Source organism: Lupinus angustifolius, unplaced genomic scaffold (assembly GCF_001865875.1).
Source record: "Lupinus angustifolius cultivar Tanjil unplaced genomic scaffold, LupAngTanjil_v1.0 Scaffold_452, whole genome shotgun sequence".
In the NCBI taxonomy this organism is placed as follows: Eukaryota; Viridiplantae; Streptophyta; class Magnoliopsida; order Fabales; family Fabaceae; genus Lupinus; species Lupinus angustifolius.
This window is the reverse complement of record NW_017727844.1, coordinates 41,508-49,108: the sequence shown is the minus strand read 5'-3', so window position 1 is coordinate 49,108 and position 7,601 is coordinate 41,508. Positions and strand designations below refer to the sequence as shown.

The 7,601-nt window shown below is 30.4% G+C and overlaps 1 long non-coding RNA gene across 1 annotated transcript in view; it reads left to right on the top strand.

The window, feature by feature from the left end:
* The window catches only part of LOC109341386, a 13,949-nt gene that overhangs the window by 748 nt on the left and 5,600 nt on the right, over window positions 1-7,601 (top strand). The window lies entirely within an intron of this gene.

The window sequence follows — 7,601 nt, the reverse complement described above, 5'->3', positions numbered from 1 at the left end:
TATATATATATTCCATTCTAATACAATTATACAACAATCCATAACATAACCATTACAATTGAGATATTTCTAAATTACGATATTGTCACAAACATTCAACACACAAAAATTATTAATTTATCACAATACTCGCAAGTGTATACAAGCAAGACCTCAATTTCAAACTCTTGTATTTTTCATATCATTATAACAACTAACATATATATTTCTCATTAAATGCAATGATCAAGTCATATATTTTGAAACCAATTATTCATACACATATATTTCCAGCACAATCAAATATCTAAGACTCTATACATCGTCATGAAAAAGGATTAAGGACTTTTACATGAAAATAAGTTTCCATGAGAGTTCCTAATCTATAAGACTCTCCGACTTTTGAGGGAATCGAAGAGGAAAAACTTTAATGAAATGCTCTAAGACCACAATGGTTTTCTCCCTCACCTTAGACGCTTTATCTCATAACTTCAACATGTTGCACCATCATGAGCGTCACCGCTAGCATCCACTTGACCAAACTATCATCACTTTATCAAGCAATAAAATAACAATCAATTCAAACAACCCAAAAAATTTAAGCACATCTCAAAAAGACATAGAACAGTGTTATACTTCTATAAAAACCAATTTATGTTGCTTTAAAAACTAAATATTAAGGTATGATAAATATGTAGAAAATAACGGTGATAATAACATGTATTACAACAAATATATGGGTTTACGTGGAATGTATATATTAAGTTACAGAAAACAAGGAACTTGGCTCTTCTACCAATCAAATCAAAAACTAAACAATTATTATAGAAAAATTCCAAACGGGTAACTTCCTATTTATGAATGACGCACACGATACTTACATATGTAAATATTATAACTTTAATAAAATATATTTGTGTTTTATAAGATATTGACAAAACCTCTTTTTCATAGTTATACTAGACTCAATGTTCACATCATCAAATTTAACCCCCAAAGAAGAACACTTTTGAACCTATGTTCTCTAAATTAATAAATAATGAAGATCTAATAGAAGTAAAATATATGTGTTCTTGTTTCTTTTTCAATTGGCTTCACCATGTCTACCTGTGATAAAAATAATAGAAATTGATAGTGTAAACAAAATATACATACACTCAAACACAAGGAAATACATAATGGATTTTAAAGGAAAGACAAGTACTTGACATCTGTTTAAGAAATTAATGATTTTGCATGTTGAAGGAGAAAGTAACGCCATTGAATTCAAAGAAAGAAAGAATGAAAGAGAACTTAATTACCTTGTTATGCTTATTCCCTATCTATTTTGCTGCTATTGAGAATTGTTGGAGAGAGTACTCGATTCTCTCTCCCACAAGGTGTAGGTTATAAAAATGGCAAAGAGGATTTTGTGGCTAAAAGATATTTGATTAGGGTTTCCATCAGAAACTAAAATATGAAACCAAGAGATTATATATATATATATATATATATATATATATATATATAACAATTTATATGTGGATTATATAATAATATATAGAAAACGTGAATTGATGAAAGGAAATAGGGAAGAACATTATTTCAATATTTATATACATACACATAATTATTATAATACTACTAACGTGTTCACCTAACATTAACTAAGTAGTATATCTATGTATTAACAATAATCTATAAATTATGTTATATATATAGAATAAAGTAATGGTGTATAGTTAGGGATAAAATATATATATATATAATAAACAATTTATATGTGGATTATATAATAATATATAGAAAACGTGAATTGATGAAAGGAAATAGGGAAGAACATTATTTCAATATTTATATACATACACATAATTATTATAATACTACTAACGTGTTCACCTAACATTAACTAAGTAGTATATCTATGTATTAACAATAATCTATAAATTATGTTATATATATAGAATAAAGTAATGGTGTATAGTTAGGGATAAAATATATATATATATAATAAACAATTTATATGTGGATTATATAATAATATATAGAAAACGTGAATTGATGAAAGGAAATAGGGAAGAACATTATTTCAATATTTATATACATACACATAATTATTATAATACTACTAACGTGTTCACCTAACATTAACTAAGTAGTATATCTATGTATTAACAATAATCTATAAATTATGTTATATATATAGAATAAAGTAATGGTGTATAGTTAGGGATAAAATGATTGAAAGGATAGAAAAGATAAAGATGATGATATGATCTTTCTGAATTATATTATGATAAACATTATGATAATCATAACAAATTTAATCAAAAGTCACAAGAAAAATAATGTTATAATAAATAATATAGGAGATATTACTTACTATATTATTATAAAAAGATAAATACTCCAAATATATTAAATGAAATTTCTTAAGTAGGTATTTCTAAAATTATGAATTATTCAATATAACAATAAAATAATTCTTCTAATATAAATTACAAAGAAATTCATTATCAGATGATATGTATTCACTTTGACGTTCGATAACCAATAAAATAACTTGTTTTTCGAATAGAACAAAAATCATAAACATATTAAATAGAGATTAAAAGATCTACGACTAAACTAAAATAATCATATTTATTTTTAGATAAATCTACAAAACTAAATCAAGATTTTTCACTCACATATTAAAATAATAGAAAATTGAGGGTGTTACAATTACTTTGATCTTAATCTAGAAAACGTTCCTATTAAATGTGATAATACAAGTACCATAAACCTATCCAAGAATCCTGTTTTACGTTCGAGAACCAAGCATATAGAAATTAGGCATCACTTCTTGCGTGATCATGTTAAAAAGGCGATTGCGTGCTTGAATTTGTTAAACTACTAAACAATTAGCAGATATTTTCACCAAACCCCTCTCACGAGATACTTTCTATGTTCTTCGAAGAGAACTTGGAATCCTTGATGAAAAATATCTTGATTAAATCGTCTACCAGTTTATTATGTGCTTCGCATGTTGAATGCCTTATATGCTTCAAAATGAATACTTGTTGAATGCATCATATTCCTAATATGATTCATGATCTAGTATAATAAGCTTTATATGTATGAGTGTTTGCTTACAATTGTTAAATATAGGTTAGAAATCTTGGCATGCTTTTAAAACTCAAAACCTACTTGATTCTACAAATCTGATGTCAGTTAATCGATTAACCAAGTGTCTTAATCGATTAAAATAAGTTCTAGTAGCTAAAACATTTTTTTCTAATAACTTTAATCAATTAATATTTCACCTTAATCGATTATCTGGGCTTATTTTTTCTAAAAATCTAGAATTTTAACTATGATTAATCGGTTAAGTACAACATTTAATCGATTAATGACAGCAGATAAAGTAGAAACAACAACGTTTCTGGCACTTTTTCAAAACCTCTCTATCCCCTTTTCTCTCTAAATATCATAGACAACAACACAATCTCAATCATTAGCTTAAACGAAGATTAAACCTCACCCTCTACCAATATTGCACTTCATTTAACCCCAATCTCTCTCAAAATTTCCAAGAAACTCATTTCCCCAATTCCAAACCCTAAGTTTAGGTTCGTCCCAAAATCCTCTTAAACCTCTCAATCCTCTCGGTTTTACTATCAACAATGGAAAGAGGTTGCTCAAAAAGGATTAAGACAACAACATAATGCGCACGTAGGACTCCGATTGCTTCATCTTCGAATCCAAGTATGAGGCAGGACCATGGAGACCCATACTACTCCCTCATTCTACAGGAGACTCGGTTGTCAAAATTTCAAGGTAGGAAACCAACATATATCAGTTATGCCGACTTAACATGGATGGTGGAACAAAACTTGTCGTGTTTGAGAGGTCCTCATCTGTATGCCCAAGGAGAGTTAACAAAAGTTGGATCGTTGTCTGTGGAGAATATGCTTTTGCATTATTTGATAGCTTACATTCTGGTTCAAAGGAACACAAATCATGCACAATCCATCGTGAATGATTTGAGGTTCATGTCTGTTTTCAAGGAAAATGTTATGATAAATTGGCCTGAAGAGATCCTTAAGGTCATGTATAGTGTTTCTACTTTGCAATACAAGCTGCTAACCTATAGTATCTTCATTTCGAGGGTCATTGATTATATGCACATTGATGTGTTTGACACTATTATAATGGAATCTACTGATAAAGACCGCCTTGTTGGTGAGAGCTTGATTCACAAGATAGGTATTTACAAGTATGACAATACTTGGCAATATCAAGAGGACTACACCATTGTGGATCTATACTTATTTGGAGATGATGATCAGGCATGGAGGATGAGTAGAATGCAGGAAATCACGGGGAGACAGTTGGGAACGCACCGCAGGAACCTTCTTTGGATGATATGGAGTAGAGGTTGAATAGCAGAATGGATCTACACTTTCAGTCTCTGAAGGATTCTTATCATACTAACTTGGATCAATTTGAGGAACATCAGGATGCTTACATGGATAACCACTATCAGTCCTTAAGGAGCTTTGTTCAAACCACTACTGAGGCACAAAATGATAGGTTTTGTGCAGAATTCAAAAAGCTGAGAGTTCTCATCAAGGGAGATAGTAGTCTGACAATTCCCGATGAAAGAATAATCCCTCCTCATCCTTAGTTAGAATACTTTAGACCTTAGGATGTCTTAGGTTTATTTCTTCTAATGGCTAATTTAGGATTGTGTTGTCTTGTTCTCTTTGAGACATATTTTCTCTTTGCTTTTTTTGGTTTGTAATAGTTTCTATCTACTTGTGCTGAACTTTTATCACTTGATATGCATGATATTTAACTTTGATCATTATTGGTTTTGTTTCAATTGCTTATATCATATGTTTAGTTATGTCATATATAGTATGAATGTGTGTTTAATGGTTATTGACCAGGATTGGTTATATGCATCTATCTTGTATGATTAAGTCTGTTGTTTACACGTTATTATATCATTTCTTGACCATTCTATGTTTAACTAGTTATTCTATAACCATCTATACCATTAAAACTATTCATTCACTATTTTTTGTCCATTTAATCGATTAACACCATGTATTTAATCGATTAAGTGTCGTTAACAAGAGCACTTGTTCAAGCTCCTTTCAACTGGTTAATTGGTTAAATTCCCAAAATTAATTAATTGATTACAATTTTGATATCACCACATAACTCTTCTTACTTTTGACTAGATTGATTAGTTTATCTTTTTGATAATGTCAAAAGGGGGAGAAAGGTTACTTTGTTGTTTGATGTGTTTGCAGGTTTTAAATAGAATTCAGCTTTCGTTTTATTTTCGCTACCTACTTACATTAAGGGGGAGGAATGCGCTTTAACTTTGGAATTAACAACCATGCATTCTATAACCATCATCAAGCTATGCATCAAACAAGATTTGATGTGGAGCACTATTGGAATTTGCCAATGTTTTGATGAAGACAAGGACTTAGTGAAAGCTTGAAGATGATTCAACAAATCAACATGTCGTGGACTCAAGGGTTTCATATCTAGAGTATGTTCTTTAAATAGAGTTATTTTAAGAAGTCTAAGATGTGTGCCTTAGATATTGAGTCTAGGGTAGGTAAACCTAGATGCAATTCTCACAAGCCTTAAAAGTAATCATTTCATTTACATGAGACATTCCATCTAGATCATTATGTGTTCATGCATTAATCATACATGTTACTTGTGCATCTTAGGCATAATATATTGGTAAAACATGTATAGTTGATAAGCATAATATATAGGTTGTTTACAATTTAAATAAGTTAGCTGAAAATGTACTAATTAATCGATTAGGAGATGTGTTAATCGATTAACGTGATTACCATTTCAACAATAACTGAAAACTTGAAAACCATTATTCCCAACAACCCGTTAATCGATTAAATGAGTACTTAATCAATTTACTAGACTCAGAAAGGTTTTCTATAAAAACTATGCTCTCAGATCATGTAACATATCACATCATTCATTTTTAGAATTTGCTATTTGCAGACTTTCGTGCTTAATTGTATCATATAGGCAGAGTGAAATGCATTGTGAGATAGTGAGAGATAGTACCATGCTTAGGCTTTAATATTCATCATATTGCATGTGATTTATATGTTAAACATTCCTATATTTTCTTCATGTTTTCTTGCATTTCTTTAAGAGAATTTTAGGGTAGAAATTATGTGTTTATGAATTTTCATAAAATCATACATACTCATATTATCTTGTGAGTTTTGTATATGGGCTTTAGTTGAGTTTTAATTGTAATATTTTGAGCAAAAGTGTGCTTTATAAAACTCTGTTTTTGTGTATTGTTTTTAAAGGAATTTGTCTCTTGGTGTCTTATCACATAAGAGATTTGGTGTGTCTTCACCAAGACTTAGAGGTATTGAGTTTAGAACGAGTTCTTGGTTGGGGCTAGATCGTAAGAAAAGTTTTCTTAGGCGATTGAGAGAGTCAAACCAAGAAAGTGGGTTCTTAGATTCAAGAAGGGAGCGTCTAAGTGTTGTATTGGAAGTTTGTATGTAACTATACATTTTTTCAATATTAGTGAAGAAAATATCCATATATCAAAAGGGGAGGCCTGGATGTAGTTTGCAAGTGGACCAGCAAATGAACCAGTATAAAATTCACTGTTGCATGCTTTTTCTATCCCTTATCTCTTTACATTTCAAGTCTTATTATTGCATGATATTGGCTGATATTTTGGATACTGTTAGTTGGTGTATCTAGTTTAATTTTGTACAAAAATATATGCTTTATCAATTCTTGAACGTCGGTGACTTGTAGTGCAAGAAGCCATTCTGCATCTTGTTGTTTTGTATGTGTTAATCGATTAAGACATAGATCCGATTTTCGGTTGGAAGACCGGCCCTACGACTTAGGGAGGAGGCGAACTCGATTTCTACCTCTCCCAATTGATTTGGAGTCGCCACTATGTTTTTTGCGGTTAAAACGTAGAAAAACACTCTTTATGCCCAATTAGGATAATATGGTCTTTAAGCCGGGATTCTGAGCTCGGGAGTCGATTACGGATCGGGGAAGGTATTAGCACCCCGTCCGCCCGTATTAAAACAGTATCCTCGCTAATAACATGGATTTTTATACCCTTAACTATTATTTATTTAGAATTATTTATTTTTATTATTGAGCCTGACAATATTAACTTTGGTCCTACGTACCCCTATTAAGGGGATCAAGGCTTACGTAGTTCTAGTTCAAAAAATGTTTAGCTACTTTGGTTAATGGTTAGTGATTTAGAAAACATTGGTAGGTTTTAGAAGTATTAATTTATTGAATTGGTAAATTTCAATTTTGTTCAAAAATATGTAATTGTTTCGATTCTATGAGACTAATAGTTTTAGAGACGGTATTGATCGTAGACCTTGTTCCCATTCTCAGGGGAGTTAGAGACGACTCGAACCGTGACCTCACTATAAAAATCTCATGAAATTTATTTTGTAATAGTTTCTAATTATTCGTATATATAGAATTTGGGTGATAAAATAGTTTATTAATTATATATATATATATATATATATGGAATTAATAGTTTAGATATGGCGTTGGTCGTAGACCTTCTTCTCACTCTCGGAGAAGTTAGAGACGAC